The sequence below is a fragment of the Scyliorhinus torazame genome, chromosome 18, assembly GCF_047496885.1.
Source record: "Scyliorhinus torazame isolate Kashiwa2021f chromosome 18, sScyTor2.1, whole genome shotgun sequence".
Lineage (NCBI taxonomy): Eukaryota > Metazoa > Chordata > Chondrichthyes > Carcharhiniformes > Scyliorhinidae > Scyliorhinus > Scyliorhinus torazame.
Window position 1 is genome coordinate 30195257 of NC_092724.1, and position 16742 is coordinate 30211998.

Here is a 16742-nt window from a genome sequence, read left to right on the forward strand (position 1 = left end):
AAAAGTGACAAATCATTGGCGAAAAGACCAGGAGCAGATATTTTTTCTGTTGAAAACCTGGACCAAATTGAGACACACTCCTCCAAAGAGTGGCAAGATTGCACTCCATAATCCTAATGCCGCTGTGGGTCAGGTACCACAGCAGTGCTGTGAAACCATAAGAGGCCTACTTACCTCCCCACCTCCAGTCCTCCCTCCTCCACAACCTACTGTGCAAATTGTCCCTAAAACAGTGCTCCTAAAATTGCAGATAAAGTCACAGTGAGGGCAGATGGATGAGTGGAAGTCATCCAGGGGAGTGGAGTCCTCTTGTTGTGATTTATAATTCATGCTGCAGGTTATATTTTTAAAAAGTAAAATAGTTTAATTCTGATGTACTATTTGCAAACTTCCAGATAAATATTACCGGGGGTAATAGGAATCCTGAGAATTAATTCTTTGGTCACAACATTTATTCTCTTTTCCAGGGACTCGATCTTGGTGAAAAGAATTGTGGAACTTTTACTCTTTGTTTGCGCCTGTACGAAACGGTGATACAAATGGTAACTAAACCATCAGAAAATGGCACGCAATTCTCCAGCTCTGGTTTGACATTTTTCTTTTTCAATTGGTGCCCTTTTTAAATCCTGTCTGATACAATTGATTTTTAACTTTGTAATTTGCTCACCTCCCTTCAGGTCCCTGTGACCAAAATGGGTTCTATTTAATATTTTTGATCATTTTAATACAGATTCAGATTTCACGCCACGCACCAGTGAATGACTAATTATGCAAGAGTTTTACTAGATTTCCTCCCTGATGACAACAGGATGTGCCCTCTTAACATGACACTTCAAACAGAAACACAAGCTCACAATGGATGTTTTGTATTGATTGCTTGCCAGCCATTGCTGTGATGAGACTGAAAACGACCCTTTCGTTGAAAAGTGCCTTGCCGACAAAGCGTTTTCACATCACGATGGAAATGTGCCCTTAAGATTCAACTTGTTCTCTCACTGCAATAACCTTTTAGTACAAGTTTGGCACTGATGTTGGAAATGCACATTGGTCAAGAGCTGTGAAGTTTCTCAAAGTCTATCAGACACATATTTGTTTTCTGCTCTGTTCCTGTGCCCATATATGGCCCAGCAACACATGTGGGCTTGAATTGTCACCACCATCGAGAGTTCCTCCACCATGGTGAAAAAGGCGGATGAACCAAGAAATTGCGAGCCCCAGCCCCGAACACACCACTACCCACTTTCACGGGGTTGGAATGGGGGCGGTTTGTGTTTCATGCAAGCATTGTTTACGAAGGCAGCTGGCTATTTGAATCATCAGCAGTCTCCGCTCAAATCAGATTTTGGTAACCCAGGAGTGTGAAATCTAAAGTGTGCAGAATAGTCCTGATAAGAGCAAGACTGGGGCAGGATTCTCTCCCACCCGCCACCGGTAGCGGAGTTAAATGCTCTCACTTGGTTTTTTTTCTCCGCAGTAAACACTTAACTGCCTTTAATGTGGTCCAAGTGCTGTCAATCATAGCTAGATGTTTATAAACATTGTGGTTAGTTTCACAACTGGGTACTTGAAATCCATTCAAGCGTGAAGGGAAATTAGATTAAACAATTCAGACAGCTGGCTGTGCGCAAGTTGTCAATCAAGCCTGGTGAAACCAATTCCCATTGATGTGAATGAAAGCCTTGCAGATCAAAGATCTGAGGGGGTTTAAACTCAGCTGATTTGGTTTTCACTTTCTAGGAATTTACAACTGCTACTTTCTCTGCCTGTGCCAGCAGGTGTATTGCACAGGTGAGTTTTAAAGCGGTGATTTTTTTTCGCTGTCTCTGGTGTGATCTAACCATTCTCGGCAGGATTAGAGGAGTCATTCCCAGAGCTTGTAACATGAGGAATGACCCTGCTATCTAATGGCACTCATTTCTTTTAGTGGCCCAACAGAAAATGTACCCAAGGCCACACTTAGCAGCATTTTCTGCACTGAGGAGCTCCTCAGTGCAAAGAGCAATCGAGACGCCATTTTTAAATGGTGTTCCGATCTCTTAACCCCCACAACATGACCCTCAGGCCTTCTCCAATGCCCCAACTCATCTATAAGGGGTCCTCAGGCCCCCCGCACCCTACCTTACCTGGGCAGATCACCCCCGGGCCCGATTCCCGATGTAGGTAAAATATCAACCTGGTACCCAGGTGGCACTGACAGCCTGGCATTCTGACAGTACTCTGCCAGGCTGGCACCCAGGTGGCACTGCCAGGATACCCATATGGCACTGCCAGGGTGCCACAGTGGCAGTGCCAAGGTGCTCAGGTGGCACCAGCAGGGCAAGTGTGCCAACCTGCCTGGAGGCCGACCACTCTCGGTCTTCTGATCGCCTCTGAGATCCCACCGGCTACTGTTCCGCCTGGTCCCCGTTTATGGGCACGAGTACTGAACGGCCCTGGCTGGGGTCTCCTCGGCGAGGCAAGTAGATTCCTGGTGGCCATTCGTCCGGAGTCAGCACAGCTAAGTGGGTTCTCAAACTCACTTAGGTGTGTGAGGCTGGATCCCGTTCATTGTGGGACCTGGTGCCACAATGCCTGGGTGACCCTGACAGGGTGCCAGGGTCACTGCCAGGGTACTATTCTGGCAGTGCCAGGGTGTCCAGACTGGCATTATCATGGGTCGGGCCCGGGTCCGCCTTGCTGGGTAGAGGGTGGAGGGGGTGAGGGGGTTCCCAGGGCCTCCCTAAGATTGAGGGGGCCTGAGGGGGTGGGAAGTAATATCGGGGCATCCTTTCAGATTGGAGCCCTAATCTGCGAGGAGCCTTTCCTGTTGGCGAGCTTCAGCAAGAAACCCCTCTAAGTGCGGTCTCGGCAGGGAGAAACTCCTTGAGGCCAAAATGAACTGACAAACTGCCTTCGATCTAGTGGACACGCTGTGGCCGCCGAGAACACTAAAAGCGCTGTTCAGCGGACTTTAACTTGAGTCCGCTGAATCGCACGCATAGTCTCCCAAACGGGGAATTCAGCCCCTGAACATTATGAATTTCTTTGAATAGCAAGGGTACCCCTTTGGATAGGCAATGTTCTCCTTTGGATTTCACTCCGGACACTTTTGGGTGAGGTCAGGTCTCCTTTGGAAGTGTTAGCAGTGGCATGAATGTGCGCAAGATGTGCGTCAACTGATTAACCATCAAGATCATTGAAACTGACAACAGACCTCTCAAATTCAACTGTCAAAACTGTCAAGAGAACCTCAAAAGCTTCAAGTTATCTGTCAATGACATTTGTCAAAGGGAGCTGTCAAGCTGTCAAGGCAGTTAAAAGTCCTGCCCTTGAAAAAACTGTCTGGAGTTTTTTTTTAAAGTAATTTCTTGCTATATCACTCTGTCTGTTGTGATAAATCGGAGGGACTTCCATTACTGAATTACTGCTGCATGACTGATTCGCAACCGTTCATTATCACATAAGGATGCCTGCCATTTCACATATTGTAGATGCTTTGAAGTGGGACTATGAATTATGAGGGATTTTGCATGAAATGTTTGAATGAAATGTTTGATGTTTAACGGCTTTGGTCGGAATCTACCGACCAACCCGCATGTGTTTTTTAGTGGCAGAGGCTGCCCACAAGTGGGATTTTCTGGTCCCGTCATTGTCAATGAGAGTCCCCATTGACTGAACCCCTTGCCACCAGGAAACCTGTGCATCGACGGTGGGACCGGAATATCCCGCTGGCGTGAACAGCCGGTAAGTTCCACCATTTATATGGTTGAAGGAATGTAAATGTTGGGTGGGATTCTCTGCCCGCGCCCACCCAGTGACCAGAAATTTCCGCCCCAGGTCAATGGACCTTTACATGGTCCATGTCCCACTCATGGCGATCTTGCAGTGGGTGGGGCAGAAGAATCCAGTCAGTAGTGATGGATGGGCTACTACGTATGAATGGGAGTTTGTTTTCAATTTAGTGAAGTCTGTAGTAGACTTAGAACTTTAATTTTATCTAACCTCTGCATGGGTCCTACGGTCTGTCCTTTGTGGATACTGGTGTTGGTATGGTATGTGCAAAGCAAAAGGGTTCTGGGTGGGGCATGTGTTGTCTTGAGATAGCACTGACGGAATTGGGACTATAAAGGGTCACATGGTGGGTGGAAAGGCATACGTTGGCATGGAGGGTATGAGGGGCTATTTAGTGTGTGTATAAGGGCATAGATTGCCATGGAGGATATGAGCGACAATGGAGGTGGGCACAATGGAAGATGTTGGCACGGAGTTTCAGGGGATATGAGGTGTGGTACAGGGCATGAGGTGGCATAGGTTGGCATGGATGACGCATGCGGCGTGTGTGTGAGGGGGGTGATTGGGTGCAAGGGTTGAGGGCAAGAGGGACGTTTTATGTTTTATTCTTAAAAAAAAAAAATTTTGACTTAGTGCCGAGGCAGGCCCTCCACTCAACCGGCCTCTGCACCCGGCATTCTCCTCACGACTTCCAGAGTTGCTGCCTCGACGTCTAATGTAGTCAGCCTCCCAGAATGAAAATCTGATGTCAAAATAGCCATTTATAAAAGTGGGTTTCACAGAGTTGGGAATTCTCCTGACTATGCGCACCCGAATCGCAGACAGAAATCCAGGCCATGGGCTCAATTTGCCTTTTCTTCTTCCAAAATGTCTTATTTTTTTGTCCACTAGATCAAAGGACATTTTCCACCTGCTGATATCTCCTTTCCTGGCATTTTCTTAACTATAGAAGAATAGTAGCATGCAAGACACATCAGTGAGGTTGCTGAGCATGTCCAACATTTACAGGGTTTACATGATAGATGATTGGCAGGTTGCAAATTGCAGATCATGTAAATGGGATTAATGAAAAGTACCATTAAGTGAGCTCTTATGAATGTTGTCAAATTTAAATGTAGGCCTAACAATGACAGGAAGCCCGGCAAAACATGAACATCTGTGAAAACAGAATTGCTCAGATACAAAAGTTTAGATACATCTGTCAGCTTAAAGTGCAGAGTCTGTGCAAAAACCTGGATTGCAGGCCTGGGGACTACAGAGAGTGCGATGTGATCTATAGTTTTTAAACATTTGTTCTTGGGGTGTGGGGATCGCCAGCATTTGTTGCCCATCCCTAATTACCCTTGAACTAGCTAGGCCATTTCAGAGGGGGGAAGTTAAGAATCAACTACATCGGCCCTGGAGTCACATGTACCAAGTAAGGATGACAGATTTCCTTCCCTGAAGGACATTAGTGAACAGAAGGATTTTAGCGACAATGGTTTCATGGTCACCATTCTACTTTTAATTCCAGATTTTTATTGAATTGGACTTCACCATTCGCCATGGTGGGACTTGAACCTGGGGCCCCAGAGCATGATCCTGGGTCTCTGTATTACTGTGCCACTACACCACCGCCTCCGCGTATATAGTGACAGGAAACCAATGATGGTCAGTGGTGTGGAGTGGGGTGAATAAACACAGAAAATACACTGCTGCAAAGAAAACTTGACAAATCTGAGTGGAATAAAATAATATCAAAGCTTTACTTTACTTTCCATAGTAAAGTGGCAATTTGTTTTGTTAAATCTTACCAAGCCACAAAATAGTCCAGCCGGCCCATGAGGAACAAAGGTCCCTTCAACTATGTTCAATTGTATCTCTTCCATGAGCTCTTGGTTTGAATTGGACCTTTCATATTCCTGTATTACTTTATATTAATGATGCCAAAGTTTTAAATATATATTTTCATTGCCAATGGTGAGTTGATCAGATTGCCACTTTCAAGAATTGATTTTGTTTCTGATTGAAAATGGATAATGCAGCTTAAAGTTATTGTTTTATTATTATCTCACTGAACAAGGCCAAAATACTTGATCCCAATTGTGTAGTTAACACATCTTGTCACCATGTGTCTTACTGTTCTTTTCTTTCACATTTTGTCAATAGGATAATTCATTTTTGTAACTTGAAGCAAATTTAACATTGTGTTGGATAGCAACCTGTCAGAACAATTATTGAAACAAATTCAGAAGTAACAGGGTCTAATGTTTTGGGTGCAATTATGCTACAATATAATCAAAGTGGAGTGCAGCACAAACATTGCTATAAGCAGTTTATCAATAATTCTATACGCCATACTAAAAATGTTTTCATATCACTTACATGATGTTTCGAATAATGGTTAGCTCTCCTTTTCTCTTCCAGAGTGGTTTAAGAGTATCTCTGATCAATTTTCAAGATGTTAAAATGTACCCATGGTACAGTGCGCATCCCTTTCATCTTTCTGTCTAATTGATACTTAAAGGCGTAATGATTTCAATGGCACAGCTACTCAGCAGTGAATCCAAGACTCTGTTACACTGATATCCTATTGAAGCTTGTTATCCATTTCATGATATGCATTTAATTAAAGATCAAGAGGGAAAGGGGCTGTCTACAATGGTGATTGAAGAGAACTGACGTAAAGGTAGTGCATTATGATTTTCCTGTTGAATTGTTTCCTTCTGGTGCTGTATATACAATGCAATGAAACAATGTGTAGCTCTGTCAGTGTTGGCTACAATGACTAGCTTTTGTAGAAGAAAAAAGGTTCAACCTATTTATCTTCAACTTTCTATTTTGAATGTTGTAATGGAAAATGTTGAGAGCTGACACAGGTATGCATCTTCAATATCGGTATTAATAAATTATCCTCACCAAGCAAACTTTTATGAGGGTTGGGTCTTTTTGTTGTTTGCTATTTCATTTCAATTTGCAAACAGCAAAAGAGACCATGAAGCTGCCAGATTGTTGATAAATTTCCATTAATGGTTTATTAATGTCCTTTTGAGAGGTAAACTAGTCCTCCTTATTGCAGCCTGGCTCTCCATGTGTCCCAACCCAAACTGATTGATTCTCACTTGCCCGCTGAAGTGACCTAGGAGGTTATTCAGTTTAATTAAAGGTCAGAGCAACCAGGGATGGGCAATATCTTCCAGCCTTGTCAGTGATACCCTAAACCCCCAAAAAACATTATCATTTAAAAATTCAACTAGGACATCCTTGGGCAGCTAGTGAGGAGTCATATTTTTTTAAATTTGCGTACATAATCTCTATTTTTCAGCGTGACCAGGAAACCAGGCAAATGAAAATCACCCTGCAGCATCATGATATAATCTTCATCGCTCAGCACCTGTAGCCAGTTAAAATGGCTAACTCCTGATTTAAAATGGCGAACGGCAAAGGCTGATGGGAAAGTCAGCCAACAGGACACAAACGAGCAGCTGCAGGTGATTGTGTATTTACCTCTGGAAAGGCCAGACAAGATCGATACCGGCAACCATCAGCATAACAAAACACCAGCCATCTGCATATTAATGAGCAATCCCCGGGAACAATGAGCAACATTTAGACACATAAAGCAAAACCAGACTCTTTGGCGCCAGCAGAAGCCTACACAATGGGAGGTGAACGACCACCTCAGGACCGCCCATCGATCTGGGAACCGCTCCAGCATTGGAGAAAATCGAACCAAGTGATTGGGACAAAGTCCAATCACTTGGAACCAGGTACAGGTTTGCACTGAGTGCTGAATTTGGTGCATTTTGAGTGCTATAGTGAGAGTTTGGTGACTGAGGAAGTGCTGAATTTGGTGCATTTGAGTGCGATAGTGAGAGTTTGGTGACCGAGGGAGTTAGGTGAGGAGGGAGTAAGGTGCTCCTTTCATTTTGTTTCCGACATTTCCGCAAAGAGTGCGAAGAGAGCCAGGAGTTTACAGAAAGTGTAGCTGACTGGGAGCAGGGTCGGAGGGCGGAGATCTAGTTAGTCCACAGGGCAGCTATATTCTGTCAGGTAAGAGGGGATGGAGGCTAGGCCAGTTACATGCTCCTCCTGTAGGATGTGGGTGGTGAGGGATACCACCGGTGTCCCCACTGACTATACCTGCGGGAAGTGCACCCAACTTCAGCTCCTCAAAGACCGTGTTAGGGAACTGGAGCTGAAGCTGGATGAACTTCGGATCATCCGGGAGGCAGAGGGGGTGATTGAGAAGAGTTACAAGGAGGTAACCACACCCAAGGTACAGGACAAGAATAGCTGGGTTACAGTCAGGGGGAAAAAAACAAACAGGCAGAAAGTGCAGGGATCCCTCGTGGCCGTTCCCCTTCAAAACAAGTATACCGTTTTGGATGCTGTTGGGGGGGATGACCTACCGGGGGAAGGCCCTAGCGGCCAGGTCTCTGGTACTGAGTCTGGCTCTGGGGCTCAGAAGGGAAGGGGGGAGAATAGAAAAGCAATAGTTGTAGGAGATTCAATGGTTAGGGGAATAGATAGGAGATTCTGTGGTCGCGAGCGAGACTCCCGGAAGGTATGTTGCCTCCCGGGTGCCAGGGCCAGGGATGTCTCGGATCCTGTCTTCAGGATCCTTAAGGGGGAGGGTGAGCAGCCAGAAGTCGTGGTGCACATTGGTACCAACGACATAGGTAGGAAAAGGGGTGTGGAGGTAATAAACAAGTTTAGGGAGTTAGGCTGGAAGTTAAAAGCCAGGACAGACAGAGTTGTCATCTCTGGTTTGTTGCCGGTGCCACGTGATAGCGAGGCTAGGAATAGGGAGAGAGTGCAGTTGAACACGTGGCTGCAGGAATGGTGTAGGAGGGAGGGCTTCAGGTATTTGGATAATTGGAGCGCATTCTGGGGAAGGTGGGACCTGTACAAGCAGGACAGGTTGCATCTGAACCAGAGGGGCACCAATATCCTGGGAGGGAGGTTTTCTAGTACTCTTCGGGAGGGTTTAAACTAATTTGGCAGGGTAATGGGAACCGGATTTGTAGTCCAGCAACTAAGGTAGCCGATATTCAGGACGCCAAAGCGTGTAATGAGGCAGTGGGGAAGGGAACACTGACAAAGGAGAGTACTTGCAGGCATGGAGAGGGGTTGAAGTGTGTATACTTCAACGCAAGAAACATCAGGAATAAGGTGGGTGAACTTAAGGCATGGATCGGTACTTGGGACTACAATGTGGTGGCCATCACGGAAACTTGGATAGAAGAGGGGCAGAAATGGTTGTTGGAGGTCCCTGGTTATAGATGTTTCAATAAGATTAGGGAGGGTGGTAAAAGAGGTGGGGGGGGGTGGCATTATTAATTAGAGATAGTATAACAGCTGCAGAAAGGCAGTTCGAGGAGTATCAGCCTACTGAGGTAGTATGGGTTGAAGTCAGAAATAGGAAAGGAGCAGTCACCTTGTTAGGAGTTTTCTATAGGCCCCCCAATAGTAGCAGAGATGTGGAGGAACAGATTGGGAAACAGATTTTGGAAAGGTGCAGAAGTCATAGGGTAGTAGTCATGGGCGACTTTAACTTCCCAAATATTGAGTGGAAACTCTTTAGATCAAATAGTTTGGATGGGGTGGTGTTTGTGCAGTGTGTCCAGGAAGCTTTTCTAACACAGTATGTAGATTGTCCGACCAGAGGAGGGGCAATATTGGATTTAGTACTTGGTAATGAACCAGGGCAAGTGATAGATTTGTTAGTGGGGGAGCATTTTGGAGATAGTGACCACAATTCTGTGACTTTCACTTTAGTAATGGAGAGGGATAGGTGCGTGCAACAGGGCAAGGTTTACAATTGGGGGAAGGGTAAATACGATGTTGTCAGACAAGAATTGAAGTGCATAAGTTGGGATCATAGGCTGGCAGGGAAGGACACAAGTGAAATGTGGAACTTGTTCAAGGAACAGGTGCTACGTGTCCTTGATATGTATGTCCCTGTCAGGCAGGGAAGAGATGGTCGAGTGAGGGAACCATGGTTGACAAGAGAGGTTGAATGTCTTGTTAAGAGGAAAAAGGTGACTTATGTAAGGCTGAGGAAACAAGGTTCAGACAGGGCATTGGAGGGATACAAGATAGCCAGGAGGGAACTGAAGAAAGGGATTAGGAGATCTAAGAGAGGGCATGAACAATCTTTGGCGGGTAGGATCAAGGAAAACCCCAAGGCCTTTTACACATATGTGAGAAATATGAGAATGACTAGAGCGAGGGTAGGTCTGATCAAGGACAGTAGCGGGAGATTGTGTATTGAGTCTGAAGAGATAGGAGAGGTCTTGAATGAGTACTTTTCTTCTGTATTTACAAATGAGAGGGGCGATATTGTTGGAGAGGACAGTGTGAAACAGATTGGTAAGCTCGAGGAAATACTTGTTAGGAAGGAAGATGTGTTGGGCATTTTGAAAAACTTGAGGATAGACAAGTCCCCCAGGCCTGACGGGATATATCCAAGGATTCTATGGGAAGCAAGAGATGAAATTGCAGAGCCGTTGGCAATGATCTTTTCGTCCTCACTGTCAACAGGGGTGGTACCAGGAGATTGGAGAGTGGCGAATGTCGTGCCTCTGTTCAAAAAAGGGACTAGGGATAACCCTGGGAATTACAGGCCAGTTAGTCTTACTTCGGTGGTAGGCAAAGTAATGGAAAGGGTACTGAAGGATAGGATTTCTGAGCATCTGGATAGACACTGCTTGATTAGGGATAGTCAGCACGGATTTGTGAGGGGTAGGTCTTGCCTTACAAGTCTTATTGAATTCTTTGAGGAGGTGACCAAGCATGTGGATGAAGGTAAAGCAGTGGATGTAGTGTACATGGATTTTAGTAAGGCATTTGATAAAGTTCCCCATGGTAGGCTTATACAGAAAGTAAGGAGGCATGGGATAGTGGGAAATTTGGCCAGTTGGATAACGAACTGGCTAACCGATAGAAGTCAGAGAGTGGTGGTGGATGGCAAATATTCAGCCTGGATCCCAGTTACCAGTGGCGTACCGCAGGGTCCTCTGCTGTTCTGGGTCCTCTGCTGTTTGTGATTTTCATTAATGACTTGGATGAGGGAGTTGAAGGGTGGGTCAGTAAATTTGCAGACGATACGAAGATTGGTGGAGTTGTGGATAGTAAGGAGGGCTGTTGTCGGCTGCAAAGAGACATAGATAGGATGCAGAGCTGGGCTGAGAAGTGGCAGATGGAGTTTAACCCTGAAAAGTGTGAGGTTGTCCATTTTGAAAGGACAAATATGAATGCGGAATACAGGGTTAACGGTAGAGTTCTTGGCAATGTGGAGGAGCAGAGAGATCTTGGGGTCTATGTTCATACATCGTTGAAAGTTGCCACTCAAGTGGATAGAGCTGTGAAGAAGACCTATGGTGTGCTCGCGTTCATTAACAGAGGGATTGAATTTAAGAGCCGTGAGGTGATGATGCAGCTGTACAAAACTTTGGTAAGGCCACATTTGGAGTACTGTGTACAGTTCTGGTCGCCTCATTTTAGGAAGGATGTGGACGCTTTGGAAAAGGTGCAAAGAAGATTTACCAGGATGTTGCCTGGAATGGAGAGTACGTCTTACGAGGAAAGGTTGAGGGTGCTAGGCCTTTTCTCATTAGAACGGAGAAGGATGAGGGGCGACTTGATAGAGGTTTATAAGATGATCAGGGGAATAGATAGAGTAGACAGTCAGAGACTTTTTCCCCGGGTGGAACAAACCATTACAAGGGGACATAAATTTAAGGTGAAAGGTGGAAGATATAGGAGGGATATCAGAGGTAGGTTCTTTACCCAGAGAGTAGTGGGGGCATGGAATGCACTGCCTGTGGAAGTAGTTGAGTCAGAAACATTAGGGACCTTCAAGCAGCTATTGGATAGGTACATGGATTACGGTTAAATGATATAGTGTAGATTTATTTGTTCTCAAGGGCAGCACGGTAGCATTGTGGATAGCACAATTGCTTCACAGCTCCAGGGTCCCAGGTTCGATTCCGGCTTGGGTCACTGTCTGTGCGGAGTCTGCACGTCCTCCCCGTGTCTGCGTGGGTTTCCTCCGGGTGCTCCGGTTTCCTCCCACAATCCAAAGATGTGCGGGTTAGGTGAATTGGCCAATGATAAATTGCCCTTAATGTCCAAATTGCCCTTGGTGTTGGGTGGAGGTGTTGAGTTTGGGTAGGGTGCTCTTTCCAAGAGCCGGTGCAGACTCAAAGGGCCGAATGGCCTCCTTCTGCACTGTAAATTCAATGATAATCTATGATTAATCTAGGACAAAGGTTCGGCACAACATCGTGGGCCGAAGGGCCTGTTCTGTGCTGTATTTTCTATGTTCTATGTTCTATGTTCCCGTTATCCTTAATGCCCCTGCACAACTGGTGCGAGTGACCTAGAAATCCACCCAAATGGGACTGTAGTTTAACAAAAACAGGCATTTCATGCAGAGTCCTACCTGTAACTTGGAATTAAACTCTAATTGACATGACCCTGCACTAACCATTTAAACCAATTTGAAGATCTGTGTAACTCGCACGAGTCAGAGTTTTAGGAGCTCAGATGGATTATATAAAATAGCACCCCTACTCCAATGAAATATGTGGGTCAGCCAATTTACCGTGAATATGTTATGATAGATATATAGGAATTTTTAAACAACTTGGTTGAAGAGGATTTGCACTGTGGTGTAATTCGACTAATTCATTGAAGTAAGATGATAACCTATTTATAGATTAGCACCCTTTCTTGGTCCACTGCCAGGTTACACATGTATCAGGATCAAAATATTACTTAATAATCAATAATTATACCATGGCGTTCCAGTCTTCATTTGTGGCAATGTTTAAAGATTTTTCCAGAAAACATCAACCCACAGGATGGACTATATTTGAGCTGCAGACATCTTTCATTTAAGTGAATGTTTATCCGAAGTCCCACCTGGCCTCTTACGACTTCCCTGTAAAATTACTGCACCATTGGTGGCTGTGCCTTATCCAGACCCCAAACCCTGGGTTCCTTCTCCGTGCCTCGCTTTACGACACTCCATATCTCTTTGAGCAAGCTTTGGTCAACTGACCTCATGAGCGGGATTTACCAACCAACCCGCCGTGTGTTTTGCAGCGGTGGAGGCTGCCCATCAGCAGGACTTTCTGGTCCTGCCGTTGTCAAGGGGATTTCCCGTTTCCCTAGACGGCAGGAAACCCGTGCGCCGTCGGTGGGACCGGAATATCCCACCAGCGTGAACAGCCGGTAAATTCCTCCCCATATCTCCCTATGTGGCCGGGTGTCTTACCTTGTTCAATAATGCTCCTGTAGAGTGCAGTGGAACATTTCAATAACGTTAAAAGTGCTATATAAATATAAGATGTGATGTTGAAAAATTGTTGGTTGTTCACATGGGGAAGAATCTGACCAAATTGCGTTTTGACTGTGAGGCAGTCTCCATATTTCAGCAGAAAGTTACTGCACCACAGCTGTATGACATGTGGTCAATGTAATTTGGACTGTAAGCCAGGGGAAATGTCTAGTCTGGGTTAGCAGCAATATGTCACTAAAAGTGTTCAATTAACAGGAACGAGTACAATGGGTAGTCTTTGGCAATAGATTTAGTTCCATTCACAGACATTTCAACCTTTGCTATGTTAAACAAACAAAGGATATACAATGGAAAAAGTGACAAAGACAGTTCATTCCACAGGGGTGAAGACCTTCACAACCCGCGAGGAGTTTATTGAAGATCCATTCACCAATGGAATAATCTTAGTTTTGCACTGTTCCCACCACATTGAACTTCAATATACTTTCATTTTAAAGGCTTTTACAACTTGTACTATTTGAGTTGCCTTTTGTAAGCAACCAAAGATATATTGAGGTACATCCAAATAAGGTTTTATATAAATATGATAAATCTTGAAAACAACCTGGTGAAATGCACAATATAATGTGGAAGATATTCAGTCATGTGATTGAATGTATCAGTGTTTTAATTTTGTCACTGGCTTTCTGTTTTGTTTAATTCTGCAAAATATAGCCAATAAATCAGAATTTCTTTTTGCACAATCTACATAAATGAAGTGCATGAAGAACATAAAACATTAAAGCTGCTGTCAACTGTAGCATTAATGCCTCTGCAGTCATCATGGGCATTATATGTTGTTTATTTTCTCAAATATTTCCTGCATTGATCAAATCTCCCAAAGTCTAAAAAGTTTAACACTCAATTTGTGTAGACAGCAGTCTCCAGTACCTGAGGGTCACATTAATTGTTGATTTGCGAGCACTATGCCACTTTCTAGTCAAGAAGCTATTCATGAGCCCATTTCACTGAGAGGGTGGGTCACCAAGGCATTTTAGATCAAGATAAATAGGCTTAGACCCATGCACCAAGACCGTTTCATAATACTGTATTTAATTTACTTTCTTGGATGAGCATAGCGTTGTTATGGATTTCTGGCATAATGTGCGGACATGAACAGAGAAAGCCAATGGCTCTGCAGATCAGAGATGAATCCAATCAATAGTCAAGCTCTAACCTGAGCTGCTCAGGCCCCTCTCAGCACCGGCCATCTCCAATCCAAAAATCTATATCGCACCACAGATTTGAGGAGAAGTGCACTTTCAGGACACACTTCACTATGGTGATGGTTATCACCCTCCAGCCTTATCTACCTCCTCCTGCTTTCTCAAACTCGATCTATTACCATTTACACAATCAAGCGTGGCTTGATAGAATAAGCATCTAATCAGCTTCAACACCAACAGCTCTTGTCGTCTGCTGCAGTGAAAACGATCTGATAGTGTGAAAAGAGTTCAGCATGTCGCTTTTTCTGTTGTCATTGTTACTGATTATAAACCACATTCAGCCCCTGTTTGCGAACTGGGAAATAAATACATTGAAAAATGTCACTGCATGTAATGAATTTCTATGTGTTATGGGTCAGGGTTTAGAGAACCCCAAAGTGTATCATGGAGTTTACCTGACCCACAACTTTTAATAGATTGTGGTATGGTGAGCACACGGCCCTTCTCTACAGGTGTGGTACAGCAGAAAAGGAAAAGTATTTTTAAAGCAAAACAATGTTTATTCTATGAACTCAAGTTAACCTTCTTAAAACATACAGTGAACATCTTAGCAACCATTAATTCAAATACAACCCCCAAAGAATACAACACTAAGTAATCCTTTAAGCTTTCCTTTTAACATCCATAAGACTTAAAAACAAAACCTTTAACAGAAGCACATCAGGTTAAAGTCACTACTGAGAGCAGTTATTAGTTTTAAATCACCAAATGATCGATTAACAGTTTGTAGATTACAGAGAGAAAGACTAATACCCCATCTGGCTGTGACTGCAGCTGTCCAGCTCTGAAAACGAAACTAAAACACACCCTGCAGCAAACAGCCTAAAACAAAAGTAAAAAGCTGAACAACCTAAAACAAAAGTAAAAAGCCGACAGACAGCCCAGTTCCACCCACTTTCTCACATCACTGCAGGAGTAAACACCCATTTCTTAAAGGTACTCTCACTACAGATATTTATATAAATACCCATTTATAAACACCCATTTCTTCAAGGTAATCTCACATGACACCTACCCCCAAGAAAAAAACCCATCAACTTCAAGATGGTTTCATTTTTCACCTTTTCACTATCCTTTAAGAAATGCACACATTAAATATACTTTTTGTGAAACAGAAACAACACACGCAAACAGGTATAATTAATATAGTCCATTTTGTTTTCCTCCTTCCTCCTTCTCGATTGACAGTCTCAATAACTGTTGGTTTCACATACTATGTGACCATTCAACCCAGTCCGATTGTATGGCCAAGGAAAGTGACTTTGACTTTTCCAAATTCACTTTTGGCTAGGTTTATCACCAAACCCGCCTCCTGAAGTCGATCGAATAACTCCATCAGATGTTTTAAATGTTCTTTCCATGTCTGGCTGAAAATTACCAGATCGTCGATGTATACCGCACAATTGGGTCATCCTGTGACGACTTTGTTAGTTAACCATTGAAATGTGGCTGGGGCATTTTTCATGCCAAATGGCATAACTTTGAATTGGTATATACCATCTGGAGACACAAAAACTGAAATCTCCTTCACCCTTTAGGATAAAGGTACCTGCCAGTAAACTTTAAGTAAATCCAGTTTGGAAATAAAAGCTAATTGTCTCACGTTCTTAATGCAATCCTCCAAACGTGGGATAGCATAAGAGTCCGTTCTTGTAACCGCATTAACCTTTCTATAGTCCATACAGAGCCGTTGGGTACTGTCTGGTTTAGGTACCATCACTATGGGTGAGCTCCATTGGCTGCAACCTACTTCAATTATGCCATTTTTAAGCATACTCTCAATCTCTTTGTTAACCTGTGCCAATTTTAAAGGGTTAGGTCTATATGGATGTTGTTTGATTGGAACAGCATTTCTCACATCTACACCATGTATAGCCATTTTAGTACTTCCCAATTTATCTCCACAAACTTGCCCATGTGATATCAATAACTCTTTCAGGTCAGTTTGTTTTCCTCTGGAAGGTAACTCAACAATTTATCCCATTTTTTAAGAACATCCTCATTTTCCAATTTAATTTGAGGTATGTCAAATTCACAGTCATCTTGGTTTGGTTCGTCACTTTGAGTTAGAATCATTAAAACCTCCTCCTTGTCCTCTCCTTCCCTTTCAAAGAACCTTTTAAGCATATTCACATGACACACTTGGTGAGTCTTCCTTCTATCTGGTGTTTGTATCACATAATTTACCTCACTTAATTTCCTTTCAATCTGATAAGGTCCACAAAACCTTGCTTTTAAAGGTTCATCTACCACTGGTAACAACACTAAAACTTTATCTCCACTGGCAAAACTACCAACTTTGGATTTCTTGTCCGCTACCTGCTTCATCACATTTTGTGCAACTTTTAAATGTTGTCTAGCCAATTCACCTGCTCTATTTAATCATTCCCTAAAATTTGACATGTAATCCAATAATG